General features: G+C 40.4%; 1 long non-coding RNA gene across 2 annotated transcripts; it reads left to right on the forward strand.

Annotated features, from left to right (window-relative positions):
- Positions 1-230: 230 nt before the first annotated feature.
- LOC144068216 (uncharacterized) lies at positions 231-6,983 on the forward strand. Of its 2 annotated transcripts, none has more exons than XR_013298136.1 (3): positions 231-1,940; positions 2,019-2,241; positions 6,668-6,983. It is a non-coding gene; the product is annotated as an uncharacterized LOC144068216 (long non-coding RNA). The 2 variants fall into 2 exon arrangements; XR_013298137.1 differs by having other exon boundaries at positions 6,737-6,983.
- Positions 6,984-7,571: the final 588 nt, after the last annotated feature.

Consider the following 7,571-nt stretch of genomic DNA (forward strand, 5'->3'; position numbering starts at 1 on the left):
TGCTTCAAAGTGAGTTTGACAATGCTTTTTTCGATCGAAAATTTGTAATTTATTTTATTCAATTCAATTTATTTGGCAAGAAAAAGCACCAGGCTAAAGACCATGTAACAAGACACAAAAAAAAAAAAAAAAAAAAAAAAAAAAAAAAATGTTTTTGATTATAACACGCACCCCCAACTATTGGAATTAATTATTTTGCAAAAACCTGCGTGTTATATTCGAGTAATTACGGTAGTCCAAAAATTCAAACACCTAGGAATCACTCTTGGCTCTCAACTTGTTTTTAGATGACAGATAAACACCCTGAATAAAATTAAATACAATTTGTCCAATTTTCGGTTTATTAGAAACAATCTAACCTGAGTCAGCAAAATTATATTTTGACACAATGATCATATCACAGATAAATTACTGCCTGAGAAGTTGGTCATCGGCCTGCAAAACAACACTAAAACTTTTTTCAAGAGAGGCCAGCTGCCGCACTGAAATTCTGAGCCGCCAATTGTATCTCCTCCACTCTAAAACAGTTACTGTTTTTCCATCTACAGTCAAGGACTGTAGATGGAAAAACAGATACAGGTAATGGCAGTGAAACCAAAGCACATAATCCTGTTTCTTTTTAACAGGAGTTACATAATTTCTTTGCACCACATCACCACCATAGGTCAAAACATGGAATCAGTAGCGCGGTTTGTCTTGGAACATGGGAAAACCATGTCTCATTTACTGCACCCAGATTCAGACCCTTCCCTGTAAGGTTAAAAACAGGTAAAGTTAGCAAAGGCATCTTCAGTGGAAAAAATTGGCTTGACGTTTACTCTTTTCGAATCAGGACACCGTTTCATTCTTTTTTCCCCTCATCATTTTTTACTGTAATAAATAGTCAGACTGGCTTCCCCCATAAGCAAATTCACTACTCACCAGTGAACATGTTATATTCACATCAGTTAACATTCAGAAACAAAAGAATAAATTTATATTTCTTAATAGAATTTAACCAAAGGGCGGCCCAGTGGAGCGAGTGGTAAGTGCATCGGCCTCACAGCCCTGGAGTCCTGGGTTCAAATCCAGGCCACGTCCACCTGTGTGGAGTTTGCATGTTCTCCCTGGGGAGGTCTACAGATTATAGAGCACTCATACACTTATTTGGCAGCCATCAACTATGCAGGTTATCCATCTAAAGTAGTCTGTAACTCTATTACAGGTACAACTGTGGGAAACAGAATTGTCTCTTATTTTATAGAAGAAAACAAAAATAAAAACAATACTGGAAGTCATTCATTGTGACTTTTAACCAAGTTATTCAATTTATTCAGTGTTTAGCAATTTTATATGAGCAAACTTGAGTTTCTTACAGAGATTAATCTGAGTTAAATAAGGCTCAATGAACACCACTTCAAAATAGTACAATGTTTTTCTCTCCTTGTCATCCTTGGATTTTTCTTTTTGCTATAAGAAAAGCTCATTATCCCACAGCAAGATCAGTACCCGGACGTCCGGCTGCCATTGACAGCGGTAGACATCCGATTCATGTTGACTGTGAGGTGCAGAGTACTCGGCACTCATTTAACCCATCGGCTGCCATTGACGGCGGTAGACGCCCGATTCATGTTGACTGTGAAGTGCAGAGTACCTACTCAGGCGAGGCAAGTTTGTCTATACCAGGGGTGTCAGACTCGGGTTGGTTCGCGGGCCGCGTTAACGTCAACTCGATTTCATGTGGGCCGGACCATTTTAGATATAATATTTAGATTTGTTTTACAAATGGATTAAAATAACTGGATTAAAAGCCCTGAATATTCAGTTTTTTTATAGATGTAAAACAATGTTTATTTTAGCTATTTTTATATATTTTTAGAGTCCTGTTTAGTGGAAACTGATGACTGACCTTGAGGCCGAGGTCCTTCGGGTCCAAGATGTGAAACCTGACCCTAGAGAAGGTACACAGAAAAACATTTATGTCCCGACGTCGGTTCATTCCAGGGTCCTAAAATGGGCCAACACCTCTCGCCACCCAGGAGTCACCTGCACACTGGCGGTGTTGCGCCATCGCTTTTGGTGGCCAACAATGAGGGAGGATTCACGCTCCTTCGTTTCTGCCTGCCACGTGTGTGCCCGGTCAACTCCATCCACTGCAGATTCCTGGCCGTCTGTTACGACTCCCCCTGGTGGTAAGAGGTACCAGGGAGTCGCAACTACCACAGCAGAAAAACCCGGCCAGTTAGGAGCCAAACACACAAGGCAAGTAGCATTAAATGATAATTTATTTAAAACAAAGTCCACAGAAAACCTGGACTACGGGACAACATAGGGGAAGCAAAAGATACTAAAGTGGCACCCTCAAATGAAAAGGTAAAAAAAAACACCCTCCCAGACAGGTGTTGAAATGAACGGTCGATTGGTCGCCGGTCTTTTGGTCACCGGTCTTTTGGTCGCGGTCTTTAGGTCACCCGGAAGTTTGGTCATCGTCTTTTAGGTCGCCGGTCTTTTTTGTAGCCGGTCTTTTTTGTCGCCGGTCTTTTGGTCGCCTGATCAGATGCTCCCATCTACTGTCAATTTATTAAATAGCAGATGGTGTTTTTATTGAAGCAGTCCAATGAACCTTCATTCTCTCTGGGAGAACTTGCAATGTTGAAATACTTTAGATTAGATGGTCATTTTCATCAAACAAATAAAAGTATTAGTATACTTTTAGTTAGACAGTATTTAGATCGTTTCAACAGTATTTAGACTCTAAATACTATTGAAACGATCTAAATACTGTTGAAACGATCTAAATACTGTTGAAACGATCTAAATACTGTTGAAACGATCTAAATACTGTTGAAACGATCTAAATATCTAATATCAAAATATCAATAAGAGCACTCATTTAACACATCGGCTGCTGCCATCGACTGTCATAGGCGTCCAATGAACCTTCATTCTCCCTGGGAGAATGAATGGGAGAATCTCTCTTAAGGTAGAAAAATGGTTAAGAATGCCCAGAAAAGTGTTCCAAAAGCGGAGTAATAGTTTTAAAACAGCATTTAATTATTAAATACAAATACTGGAGCTTTTCAGACATTAATTGGAGGTGATTTTCCCGGGGGAAAGACAGCTATAAACCTCGGCGCGACCAAATGCGACGACCATTTGCGAAAGGGCCTACATTTCACTAAAACGGGGTAAAATACGCACTTATTGATGAAATACAAATACCGGAGCTTATCAGACATGACTACCGGGCTCTGGGGGTGATTTTCCCGGGGGAAAGACAGCGATAAAAGTCGGTGCGACCAAATGCGACGACCATTTGCGAAAGGGCCTACATTTCACTAAAACGGGATAAAATACGCACTTATTGATGAAATACAAATACTGGAGCTTATCAGACATAACTACCGGGCTCTGGGGGTGATTTTACCTGGGGGAAAGAGCGATAAAAGTCGGCGCGACCAAATGCGACCATTCGCAAAAGTGCCAAAAATGCACTAAAATGCGGTAAAATCAGCACTTAGTGATGAAATACAAATACTGGAGCTAAAATGACAGTCGATGGCAGCAGCTGATGTGTTAAATGAGTGCTCTTATTTCTCCCAGAGAGAATGAAGGTTCATTGGACGCCTTTGACAGTCAATGGCAGCAGCCGATGTGTTAAATGAGTGCTCTTATTGATATTTTGATTTTAGATATTTAGATCGTTTCAACAGTATTTGAATCTTTTCAACAGTATTTAGAGTCTAAATACTGTTGAAACGATCTAAATACTGTCTAACTAAAAGTATACTAATACTTTTATTTGTTTGATACTGTTGAAACGATCTAAATACTGTCTAACTAAAATTATACTAATACTTTTATTTGTTTGATAAAATGACCATCTAATCTAAAGTATTTCAACATTGCAAGTTCTCCCAGAGAGAATGAAGGTTCATTGGACTGCTTCAATAAAAACACCATCTGCTATTTAATAAATTGACAGTAGATGGCAGCAGCCGATCAGGCGACCAAAAGACCGGCGAAAAAAAAAAAAAACGGCGACAAAAAAGACCAGCGACCCAAAAGACGACGACCAAACTTCCGGGCGACCAAAAGACCGGCGACCAAAAGACCGGCGACCAATCGACCGCACACGAAATGAACACCCCCAAAAATACAGGAAATAAGGCCTAAGGGTGCCACTGTCAGAACTGATGTAATAAAAGTCTAGACATGGGAATAAGCTACGTCTATAAGTGCAACAAACTATATGTATACCCGGGGGTGTCTAAACTTATCTCAAGTCCCCCGTGTAGCCCAAAATAATTAACTTTATCAACATAAATACTCAATATAACAATGAATAGCGTACTTACAAATCTGGGGCAAACAAAACCTACTTATCTCTAGACAATGGGTGCTATCTAAAGAAAGTAAGGACTCCACTGCCTCAGCACCTACATCACAGGCAGTCGAGCCCAGAACTGAAAAATAAGAGGGTTTAAATAAGGGCAGGAAGTGGATCTTGATTGGAGGAGGGATGAGTGGGAAGTAGTCACAGCTGTGTTGGCCTGGCCAGGGCTTTGCCACAGGGGTGGAGCCACAGCTCCAGGTACCTGCAGAAAAAAACCAAACACAAAACAACACAACCTACTACAGAATGTATACCCAGGCTGACAGCCGTAACACCGCCCTTGATCTCTCGCCTTCGTCACAGGCCCCCTAAGCTCTCGTGGCAACACAGTCATATTAACCATTGTTCCAAGGCCGCAAATTTTGTCGCCCTCTGCAAACTACCCTCAGCCCAGGAGACTGCTGACTTACTTGTGTAGCATGTGCTCCGTCTGCATAGAATACCTGCCGACATTGTCTCTGACCGGGGCCCCCAATTCACCTGGCATGTCTGGTCCACTTTCTGCTCAGCTCTGGTGAGCCTCTCCTCTGGCTATGACACACAGACGAATGAACAATGTGAACATACCAATCAGCAGCTGGAAGCAGCACTTTGCTGCACCACCCATGCCCACCCGACCACCTAGAGCAACCAGCTGCCTTGGATTGACTATGCCCACAATTCACTCGCATATTCTTCCAACCTGTCCCCTTTTGAGTGTTCCTATTGTGGAATATTGAGGTGCTTGTTAGTCTAGATAACACCTACTGTGGCAGATAGAAAAATGTGTTCATGATTGGAATTTCATTGGAAAGAAGGAAAAAGAGGGCAGTTTACCCACGGCCATTTTTCCGAGCTGTTTGTCTCATGGAAGAAACTCGAGTGCTTTTCGGTCTCGAAGCTAATACAAGTGTGAACTGGTCAGATTAGGCCAGCAAGTAAATTGTAATGTCTGTTTGAACGTTATTTCAGGTTTAGCGCGCTGGTAGAATTGAAGTTACTACCTCCAAAAAACGTGTCAGGAAGAAACGCACTATCAATCCCGGCCTGCCCCTAAAAATAATTTGTGGGTTCAGTGAACCCACCTAAGAGAATTCAAACCAGTTTTCTAAAACCAGAATTCTAACCCTAACCCTAAGTCATGCGGCCATTATCAGAACAGACTAAAATAATAAATACATCTATTAAAATATAGCAATACTAAGAGTTTACATTACCATGGGCGCGGAAGTTGCTAAACGCCTGCACGTGTGGGAGTCTTTGCCAGCTGAGATGCAAAGAAGAATTAAGGCGTGAAGCATAAGGATACGTGCCGTAAAACGTATGATATGCTTGGGACTGTAGAAAATAAAAGTGTTTAAACGTAGTGTTGAAGCTGTGGAAAATTGCTGTTGTTTGAGTGGTCACTTCTGGAACAGGAAATTAAAATTTGATGCTGGTTAGTTTGTAATATTGGAATTTGAGCAAAAGCGATCATATTGGTTATTCTGTTGCGGATTTGTTAAAGAAATCTGGATTAAGTGCTTGGTGTTTTCCTTGGGCGTGCGACTGTGGCGATAAGCGATCAATTCCTCTGTGAATAGATGCTAGAGAACTGTATTGAGAAGATTTTTGTAAGTGAATAGAAAAGATTTTGGTAAGTAAATAGAAAAGATTTTGGTAAGTGAATAGAAAATATTTTTGTAAGTGAGTAGAAAAGATTTTGGTAAGTGAATAGAAAAGATTTTGGTAAGTGAATAGAAAAGATTTTTGGTAAGTGAATAGAAAAGATTTTTGTAAGTGAATAGAAAAGATTTTTGTAAGTGAATAGAAAAGATTTTTGTAAGTGAATAGAAAAGATTTTTGTAAGTGAATACAAAAGTTTTTGTAAGTGAATACAAAAGTTTTTGTAAGTGTATAGAAAATATGAGTGTGAAGAAAAGATTATTGTAAGTGTGAAGAAAGATTATTGAAAGTGTGGGAAAAGTTTGATTATTGAAAGTGAAAGTGTGACTATTTTGTCATAATTCTTTCCAAATTTCTCTAATTGCGGAAACTCTTTAGCTGTGAATATTGTTTATAATGGCATTACGGCAGTGTGTTGTATGAGTTGGGTTAGATTATTTTTAAGACTGGCGAGTGTGTCCAAGCATCGGATTTGTTGGCGTCTAGTGGATTAGTGTTGTGAATTTTATTTTAAATGTGTCTGTATGTTAATTCAGTGGGGTGATCGTATGATTTGAAGGTGTCAGCACGAATTTAATAGATATTGTCTGTGGAAGTGAAATATGTGGTGAAGACTGGGACATCTTTTGATCGTGTGTTTTGTTACAGATGGATCATTGCAGTGGCAGTGAAGCATGGGGCTTTGTTGCTACTGTATGATTGATCACACGTTTTCAGGTTGGTGACACGCGCGAGCGGAGTGTTATGCGTGTACAGCGAACTGGTCTGGAGGCAGCTGGAGGACCCCAGGAGAGGGCGGAGCCCTGGGGACTGTCGTGGACCAGTCAGCATCATACATTTAATCAGTTGATATATTATTCATGTTTGTATTATAAAAGCTGGGCAACTCGGTTTGGATGTGTTCTTTTCGACCCAGAGCTCTGTATTGGATTTATATATGAGGAATAAATATTCTGGGGAGTAACCCATCGTATCCTGGTCATCTCTGTCGAAGCTGAGCATGTCCTATTGTTAGGACGATAAGTCAGTCATAGTTTCAAATAGATAAAAGCCGTTAGAGTCAAATACCAGGGCTTATCGTTTAACAGTGGGTGTCAGAAAATAGAAAGCAGTCTTTAAGCAATTCTCAAAAATAAACATTGGCGGATCCCTTCCGTGAAAACATTGTCACTTGGCTCTAGATTGCTGAAACAACCTTGTGCGTGCAGAATAATGTTTTTGCTATGGAATAAAGTTGTGCTTGCAGCATTATTTTTAGATTATGGCAGTCTTTTCTAATATGCAATACTCACAGCTAAAAGGTGACATTTCAAACATGATACTTCGCTGGGGAGGCATTTGTAAACAGCAAAACATCAAGGAATTTATGACAAATAAGTTGTGTGAAAGAAGTCTAAAGCTCACAGTTAGCGGCTAAGAGCACGCTTCCATTGATCATTTTAGAATAAGAGCAAAACATGGTCTGCAGGAATTGCAAGGTTCTGTGGTTACTGTCGCATTTTTCGGATTCTACCAGTGGCGGGCCGTCAGGGCCTTCACTGCTGGCCTAAGA

Source organism: Stigmatopora argus, chromosome 22, assembly GCF_051989625.1.
Source record: "Stigmatopora argus isolate UIUO_Sarg chromosome 22, RoL_Sarg_1.0, whole genome shotgun sequence".
NCBI classification, from domain to species: Eukaryota; Metazoa; Chordata; class Actinopteri; order Syngnathiformes; family Syngnathidae; genus Stigmatopora; species Stigmatopora argus.